The sequence below is a fragment of the Ananas comosus genome, linkage group 11, assembly GCF_001540865.1.
Source record: "Ananas comosus cultivar F153 linkage group 11, ASM154086v1, whole genome shotgun sequence".
Classification (NCBI taxonomy): domain Eukaryota; kingdom Viridiplantae; phylum Streptophyta; class Magnoliopsida; order Poales; family Bromeliaceae; genus Ananas; species Ananas comosus.
Genome location: NC_033631.1, coordinates 7915680 through 7924064, shown reverse-complemented (window position 1 = coordinate 7924064; position 8385 = coordinate 7915680).

Genomic DNA, 8385 nt, shown 5'->3' with positions numbered 1-8385 from the left:
CCCCGCCCCCCCCCCCCCTCTATTCATCGGATTGCGGTGATAACTCGGCGGAAAGTCTGAAATGGCGCCGCAAAAGGTGTGCTTCACCGGCTTTTGCGTCTTGTCATCCCGAATACGTTTTAAAATCTTCTCTATTTATATTTCTCTGTGGTGCTCAAATGCAGTAGTCTGGACTTATTGTTCCCTCTTAATTTGTTCATTACCAAGATTTTCTTAGCAAGCACCTAGATCTTTCATCTCAAACTCACCCTTCAGTAAAGGGTCTTAATTTTAATTGTTTCGTCAAACATATGTCGCTGGAAGCATATTAACATATCCATCGACATAAAGAAAAAAAAACAAAAAAAAAAAAAAAAAAAAAAAAAAAAAAAAAAAAAAAAAAAAATAAAAAAACAAAAAAAAAAAACCAACAGATATATGAAATGATCCCGTTATCAAGCTTTCTGAAAATACACGCAACTGTCACGCTTGCTTCTGGAATATCCGTGACCTGTCATAAGGAGTCGAACCGTTTATACCATTGCCGAGGAACTGCTTGTAAGCCATAAGCGATTTCTTAACAGGCAAAAATGGTTCCTCCTGTCTTCAACATGAATCCCTCCGGCTTCCGGTTTTGGTTCTTGTGATGAAGTGACATCAAATTTAGTGCAAATATTACGACTTCGCGGGGCACACTAATAGAATTAATATAATTGTTTTTACTCTTTGTTCGATTGAATGGAGAAATACTCGTAAACAATTGTTATTTAGGGCGTCAACTGGACTAGTTTATGTTGATCCTGTTGATTCTTGTAGCTTTTCATATTAAATGCTCCTCAAGTTCTCCATGAGAAAGCTGTCTTAAACATCAAGCCCTGCTAAGATACAGGGTCATCATGGTTGAGTCCATTTCGTTCCAGATCTTACACTCTACTGCACGGGCATTAAAGAAGAAACACAAATAGAAGTTTGATGCTCTATACGACGGTATAATAGCTCGTTTACTCTTGTGTGTCGAGTGAGATGAGGATAATAATTAGATAAATTCGGTCTGCAAAACTGTTCTACTTTGCACTGAGCCTATACTGTTAGGGAAGAGCACAACTGCTAAATAGGATCTGATGGTTGTTTTACTACCGTTGTGTTTATCGTTTCCCCTAGGTCGCACCATTGGCGCACGTCGGATTCGCTTACCTATACCATGTTACCACTTATTCTCTTGTCGGAGGCATAATGATGACCCACTCTACGCTCAGTGACAATTTTTCTTTTTGCTCCTCTGTTTATTGGTCGGTGTTCGATTTACCAACTTTCCGATGGTGAGCAAAAAGTGATTCATCTTGGCTGGTGAGAGAAGACTCCTCTCCTCATTCATCTATACCGCGTTTACAGGCGCAACACCTCCACTAGCTAGTGCTCATGAAATGATCTGCCCCGAATAGATTTGGATATATATGTCGCGTTTTGGCTCTTTCTTTCATCTCGCTATCTGGTGACACTCGATGTCATCTGATGAGCTATAACGCGAACATTATAGCTTCATCGGTAGGCATCAACATAGAATATCATCTGTGGTTGATGATAGATCTTGTCTCTATCTCTCGCTCTTGTGCCTGTAGCAATGTCTGCTTCTGCAAACTTTGTAACGCAAGAAAAGTGGTACTTCCAGTGCTAAAGCCGTGAGCGTGATTCTGCCTGTTTAGGCAAACTGCGAGATAGTTGAACATTATTTTCTGATGTGAGAAGACCAGGTCTGTTTGCTTTGAACTTGGATAAACAGTCGCCTGACATCAATTTGTGCCAAATTTACAGCGTGTCTTCCTACCGGGATATACACCTATGACTAGCTAGCATCTAAGGTATAATTAGGTTTTACTCTTCCGTCGATGTACAATTCTGAAAAAAATAAGTAAGTTACTATATTTACGGTTAGGATATAAATCATCATGATTTAAGATTCATCGAAAATGATGAGCCAATCTGATCCTACTATGAATAATTTAGACGTATGTCAGGACACACAATCTATATCCTTAGACCCCGATTGCGAATCATAAACATGCACTTTTTAGCGTAACGTTTATCTACTTATGATCGTTCTTTGTAATTTCCGGTTTTGATTTCATTAAGTGATGATGCAGGACAATTGAACTCAACTCAGTTCGCTATTTACTGTTCCAATTTAACTCAATCAGATTCAAGAGGGCGTATCCATGGGAACATACCTCGCTCCTCGGAGTTTTTTGTATCATGTGTGCTTTAATGTTGTACTACTTTGTTCGAGTAAAATGAGACAAAGTAGAGATGGTTTGCGAGTTATTCTAGCTAGCTAAGCGGGTGTGCACGTCTTGAAGTCTAAGATACTCGTCTCGCTCTTCCTCGCGGTTTTGAGTTCGTGTGAACGTAGACACTCGCTACGTACACAAATCTACTTTCGCCTCAGGTCGGCACTAGCAATTAGAGAGCAAATAATAATATAGGTTTACTCTCTTTGTGTCCCCTCTCCATGAATTTAGAGTATAACTTACTTCAGTGTGGCACCGATTTACTACTGGTCGCCTACTCCGGTTGCTGCCAAGGAAGTGGTCTCTAATGTGTTGGGAGTATGATGTTCGGTGTTTGGTTCTTGTCGTTAACCAGGTTGACGTCAATTGTGCTAATTTTACACTCTCGTAGTGTCGCAATAATAGCGATACTAGCTTTCAATTTAGGTTTATTCTTGCTCTAGTAATTCTGTAAATATGAATCGTAGGAAAAAGTAGCTCGATAACAATTTATAACTCTGATAGGGACGCAATAGTTCCGAACTTCGTTTAATGTGTTGCTCCGGTTTTGATTCGTCTCGTTTGATAAAGTGCGTTTTGATTGTTCCTTACTCTCTTCTCGGTGCTGCAATTAGTTATATCTCTACTACTCTCGAGGAATAGATACGATAATCCATATGCTTATAAGATATAAAGATTATTACTCTTTGTTAGTAATCCTATGCTTTAGCATTTTGAGTACAAGATAATGATTCAACAGAGTCTATTACAATTTGTTACAGGGCACAACTGAAGGAGATAAGTCTAAATTGTTTTTCTCGGGAAATTTTTCGGATATTACCTGTACACAAATTGATAATCAGAATATAATCTTCCTTCTAAATTAACTCCTGGATGAGTTGGGGGTCACCTCGAGTAGAAAACCGAATCCTCTATTTTGCTAATGTTACTGCATATGTGATCTCGGACTAGTCCAGAATTGTGTGATTGTAGTGATTCGAAGTGAACGTGACTGGCCTCGGCCAAAATCTTAAAGTCTTGCTAGTCTTTTGTTTGCGCTGCAGACGAAAGACTCAATAGTGACTCGTCTCAATTAGGTAAGTCCAACTTTTCTAAACTTGATCCAGTAAACCTCTCTCGCCCAACTATCATTGCCATATTCACTCATATGGCCCAGTCGCATATGGTCATAATCTGGGTGCTATACGAATTGACATAGAGGAAGAGTCACCGCTGCTGAACCTGTCACAGTGGAACCCTGTAGAACATTAACATGTCGGATTGGAGTCTGGCCTCATTCACTAGCAAGATTCCCTTGTAGTCGACTTTCTTCTGGTTTTGGCTCTTTTATCCTGAACTGAAGAATACTTAAAGCCGGTGTTGACAAGCCATTTAGTTTTAATATTTAAAGTCGGTAGCCCGAGATTGAGACTAATTACGGATTATCTCTATTATAATTAGATCTCGGTTTACTTATTGGTGTCGCGATGCGAATTCGTAAACAAGAAATAGGTCGGCTTACACCGTTGCATGCTCATTATTCTCGAACTGACATATTCGTACTCTCACCGAATAGGGTGGCGCAACTTGCAGTAGGTAATATAGTGTTGTGTCATCTCCTAGGGAGTTGTTTGTTTGCCTTCATTCGTGATAGTACATTCGACACAGTTCAATAGATGACATCGAGACTTTTAGTTATCGCATCTCTCACTGAGTACCCGGATTGGTCATTATGTAGTGTCAGATATAGAATATAATAATAAGATTTTCATCTTGTGTTGTTCGATTGAATTCCGAAGAACACGTACTTCGCTCAACAATATTCCTGTCTGCTATAGCGTTTGTATTGATTATGGGCTAGCCATGTGTTAAACTAAGACTTTTAATGGATATGAGTTTTTACTGCTTTAGATTCTTGTGCTAAGGATGTTTGCTACGTCGATTTCGTTCCAAAATTGCATACCACTTGCTTCCGTGGCTGTACCATAAGTTAGCATTACAGTGTGGTTCTATAATTTGGCATCTCTTTCTCTATGTTTCGTATAAGATATTGATGAAGAATAGTACTGGATGTGCACCAATATTTATTCATTACGCTGCTTTAGGCAGCACATATATATTGTTTGCTAGCTTGACTACAATTGTAGCTTTTATTGCTCGACCCTTCTTCTTGGCTCTTAATCAACGTCTATACTATGCTACAGAACTTCTTGTGACACTTCTATTGCATGCTATATTGTATATTCAGTCATCGAGTGGCTAATCAATTCTAGCCTATGACCGGAACTTCTATCGCCCTTTTACTCTTTGGTAGACCGCCTACTTCGTAAATCGAGGCAAGACGCTTACTGCTGTCTTGCTCAGAAGTTCCATACCATTTGATTTGTTCTTATGCGCTGCGCAACACTTCATCTATCTGAGGCTAATGCTATCTCTCTCTATTTGTATACACGGTTTGGATAGCTACGTAGTATTTTCTCTACACGAGTTGATACGAGCCAATTGAGCTTCATAATCTACTTGTTTAAACAATTCGGCCAAACAGAGAGACGTCTCACGAAATTCCTTATAAGAGGGTGGCTAGAGAAATAATAATAAACGGGCCTTCGTCCTCTCTCCGTCGTTTCAACTAAATTCTATAGCGAGCGGAAGATATATTATAATATAGATTATTTAACTCTCGTTTGTGTATTACTCTCTTCCAATGCGACATTTTGGATTAGACGGAAAGGTACTGTTGCCAATTATACTGTATAGGGGGGCCGCAACTGAGTGGTCTAAGTTGTTTCCGGTTTTTGGTTTCTTGGGGAAGGGTACCGTGTTTGACATCTCAATTTTGTGCCAATAATTTTACATTCTCGCGACGATAATTGATATAGGAGACGCTATAAATATTGTTCAGTTTCTTATCTTTTATATGATCTTGCTCGATTTGAATGGATTGGAAAGAAAGTACTGACTTACTATATGCTATGATCCTAATTATGGAGGAGCGAGCTACATTTAAGCAAGCCTGTAGCGTGGCGTCATATTAGTCATCTAAAGTAGCTCTCGCGTGTAATTACCCTCATCGGGTTTTATGAATTCTTATAGTTGTGTATTGCCGTATGACTGTTATCATCAATCTCCTCGCTTTGACGTTGCCTGTGTCGTTTCCCAATTATACGTGACACTCTCGAGCGAGTTTCATGTGTTATGAACAATTATTTAAATTAGCTTTTACTCTTTGTTCGATTGACTCGCAGCACTTACTCGTTGCCAAACTAACGTGCCTATTCTGTCTAGGGCACACTGAGTGTACGGTCTAAAATGTTCTCTTCGTTTTTGTGGTTTCCTCTCGTATGTAGCAGGTTGAATCATTCATGAATTTTGCTGCCAAAATAATAGAGCTGCATAGACCTGGTGGTGGTCCTCATGTATAGAATATTTGAAGCTTATCAGAAATTCGGTTATCGATTTTACTCTTTTATCCTTCAAGGAGTGAATGAAGTAAGAAGCATGACTCGCTATAACAGATAACTTAGTTTATTACTATTAGGCGCAAATCTGATAGTCTAATGTTTATTCGGTTGTTAAAATTCTGTGTGAAGGGTGACCTGAGTATATACTGTTCGAGTTATACACACTAGTAGCTTACTAGAGAAAAGAAAAGTATGAAGCAGAGGATAAGTGAATTTACGACTCCTTGATCTATCTACGTGGTTTTGCTGTCCAGACGGTACACTACATGAGAATAACGCTACTGGTTGCAAACAGTGGTAGCTCTCTAGACGGTAGGGCGCAAGCACTTCAAATATGTAGGTTTAAATTGCTTGAAAATTGCCCGGTTAGTTACGCATTGTATGAAGTGAGAACGTAGATCTTCGCTGCAATTAGCAGTCCTCAAAAATTCTATTAACTATAGATATCTCGACAACGCCAGTGTCGCATATAATAGAACAATCATAGCATCACTCCATAATAACGGAACAGTAGGCTCTTCATCACCGTCTTCGGTGTACTCTATACTCTCGCTAGTTCGACTCGTGAATTAGATAGTTTGAGAGTATATCATAGAACTAATGTCAAATTTTCTCAAAGTTCTTCTTTATGGTTTCACTTGCATTAGTACTGCGGGCCGTCAATATCACTCTAACGCTACGACATCAACACTTTCAATTAGTACATGGTTATTAGAGCACCATGACCACCAGGCCCGAAGAGATGCTACGGCTTGACTTAATTAGGACGTGCCCTATCTTAATAGTGTAGTGATGCGATCTTGGAATGCCTTCTCGCAATTCCTTCAGAGTTTTGCTACTACTCATGTTCTGATGTAAGTTTGCATATTGGCTTGCTTTACATCAAATTATTGTGTCTCTAATTTCACTCTCGGGGGCATAGGTCTACGCATAAGTGTAATTAGGGTGTGTCTTACTACTCTTAAATTGTAGCCGTTAGGCGAAATTTAGTATATTGTAAGAATAAAGTACTCGTAACAAATTTTATACTAATTAGGGCGCAACTGACTAGTTTAATGCTTGTTCGTTTGATTCATTTGTCTCAAGCTAATTAGGACGTTTGAATACGTTCTAACCTTAGTGATACTCGTTTATACTCCTACATTATAATCCATATTATGCAATTAAATCTAATCCTAAAAATTATATATACATCCCTAATTACTAGTGTAAGATTGTGAACTCACCTATATGTTAAGATAAATACTAATCTAAACTCGAACAATATAACAAATATTATAATAATTATATGATATTGCAGTATAATATCTCTTTGTGCATTCGATAAGAATGGAGAAAAGTAGCTGTGTGCAAAGTTATACTGTTAGGGCACAACTCGGGTTAGTCTAAGTGTGTGATCTGGTGGTCTCCTTCATTCAATAAGTTTTAGTACGATGAATAAGCTGGTTTTACAGGTCGCGTGGTAGCCTTAGCTTTTATGGTCTCTCCTATTAGAATAACAGAGCGATGGTATTTTCCAGGTACATAAAAAGGCAATAATCGCATTTTGTAGACTAATAAGCAAAACGAGAGGGGAGGAGAGAGTCAGGGGGTCCGGATTCCTTTGAGCCTTAAGAGAAGAGCGGAAGACAGAAATAGCCAAAGTTGCATTGAGGATTACAGAGAACGAGATCCAGGAGTTGGACACTGCGCTGTTGCAGGGGTTCTGTGACGTTTCGCAGAATAATCGAAGGAGAAGGATTAAGCTGTTGTCGCATGGGGTCCAACACAACCTACCTTATAATTAGGTATAAGACCATACGTATAATTTAGTTTTACTCTTTTGTTCTGAATTGAATAATTAGTGAGTAATAAAAATAATGTAACTGTGCCTGGTACCTAAATAAATATAATAGAGTCCTATACGGCTATGGGCTTGTAAATGTAGCACCAAGCATTGCGCCAACTCGTGCTGGTCACTTGTTATAATTAATAGATATATTAGAATTAGATCTAATGCCTTTGATCATTTTGCACCCTAGATTATATATTCAACCAACCACGCCACTCAACCCTAGGGTTGCCACATCATCTAACTGTCGTCCCGGATTCTTTATAGGCCTACTTTTCAACGTTGGTTAGAGCACGGTAAAAATTTCTGTATATTTAAAGCACCAATGACTTAACAATATCGCGTGACATAATAGAACATAATTAGGAGTATTATGTGTTAATAATGTTACTCTTAGGTTCTCGTCAAATTCTCTTTTGTACTACCTCAGATACATCAAATCGTTCTCGTATGCTACTACTTATATTGCTTCTAGGCACAATCTGTAGTTAGTTCTCTCTCTCTCTCTTCTTCTATTGTTGTGTCTTTTCTCTCCTCTCTCTCTGCGTTTTATATAGCTGATATCTTGTATGTAAAGGATTGTACATATCTATAATGTTTAGGTGTGCTACATTATTTATCTCACCTCTTCGGGGATGAGTATCTGGTACTAGCGTATATTATTGAATATTTTATAATATATTATTTGGTTCTTTACGTACTGTTAGATGTCGAGGTTCGCATTGTGAACGAAATCTCAGACGAAAATGTACCTTAGATTAATCAATTTAGTAGTAATATTGCATATACTTTGAAATTAGGAACATTTGCAATGCTTGAATTATTTTCTGAATGATTTTTTCCGAGATAT